Below are 1,536 nucleotides of genomic sequence, written 5' to 3' on the forward strand. Positions count from 1 at the left end.
TTTTGTTGCTTCTGAGCTAGATGGCCGCTTGTCTACCTTCAAGCCTTTAAGACCCCAGATGCTATAACTTTTGATAACCAGGCTCCATGAGCTTTCTTTATTACATTGGCTTATGCACCCGCTTTAAGACTGGGCTTTCTATTCATATAAACCATTATAGTCTCAGAAACCCACAGGGGTTTTCTGTGAGTCAGCATTGACTGGATGGCAGTGAGATTGGTTTGGATTTGGACCATTCTAATCAGTATTACAATTGAAGGTGCTGCACAGAGAGGGAGAAAAATGTGGAACCAAAATTCTAAATCATAATAAAAGACAGGACTCACTGGTCTGGTAGAGACTGGGAGAATCCCTGAGACTGGCTCTTAAGACACCCTTCACCATTGGACAGGGCAAGATATGACAATAATAATTTACAACTTATCAAGGGTTCATGAGGGAGTGGAGAGGGAGGGGAAAAATAAGGAGCTGATTCCAGGGGCTTAAGTGGAGAGCAAATGTTTTGAGAATGATGAGGGCAGTGAATGTACAAATGTGCTTTACACAATTGATGTATGTATGACTTGTGCTAAGAGTTGTATGAGCCCCTAATAAAATGATTTTAAAAAAAGAAAAGAAAAAAGTATATAATAAATAAAAGTAAAAACTGTTAAAAAAAAATAAAATAGAAAAAAAAAAAAAGACGCTCTTCACGCTTGGATCTGGTCCATGCTGAAGATCACCTTGCATCCAAATAATAGGCATACAGACTGAAACAACCACATGAGGCCCAAATGGAACAGAAACGATGGGCAAATGGAAAGGGGGTGCCTCAGGAAGAAGTGGAGTGCTGTTGTTTGAGGGGATCACAAACTAATGCTCCGAATCAAAATATGGGCTGTTCAATGGGAAACGAATATGCTCTGTAAACTTTTAGCCAAAGCACAAAACAATGTTAAAACAACAGCAGCAACAACAAAAGCACAACAGGAAATGGGCGCTCCATGCAGCCCTCAGTGGAGGAGGAGGGGGAGATGGTCGACCAGAAGAAAGGCCAGCTTTTCAGAAGGTGGAGGTGCTGGAAACCAAAGCTGTAATTTCTGTTCTCGAATGTACTTCTTTGGGACTAATATCCATTGCAGTGGCCTCACAGAAACTTACAGACAAATTCATGATTGGAGGATTTATTAAAGAAATCAACAATTGGTAGTATCAGTGAGAAATGCCCAAGGCAGCATGTTAAGAAGTTTCAGGTCTGCTATTAAATGCCCAAAGGGGCATACCACTCTGCGGTAAGCCTCACCCTGAAAGTATTCAGCTCAAGCTTCGTGGATCAGCAAACACAGCTCCTTGAATTAAGTGCCCAGATACATCCCACTCCCATAAGCCATAGCTCAAAGTCATGCAGTTCTGTTTCATGGGCCAGCAAGTCCAACTCCCCCAATTAGGTGTCCCGTGGCACCCGTGCAGCAAGCTAACCTCCTGCACAAAAGCACACAGCTTAACTTACTCTGGGGTGGGAAGTCCATCAATCTGTTCCATGAGGTGGCTCCTGAG

This window comes from Echinops telfairi, unplaced genomic scaffold (genome assembly GCF_000313985.2).
Source record: "Echinops telfairi isolate 266 unplaced genomic scaffold, ASM31398v2 ScPeMD7_7463;HRSCAF=8501, whole genome shotgun sequence".
NCBI classification, from domain to species: domain Eukaryota; kingdom Metazoa; phylum Chordata; class Mammalia; order Afrosoricida; family Tenrecidae; genus Echinops; species Echinops telfairi.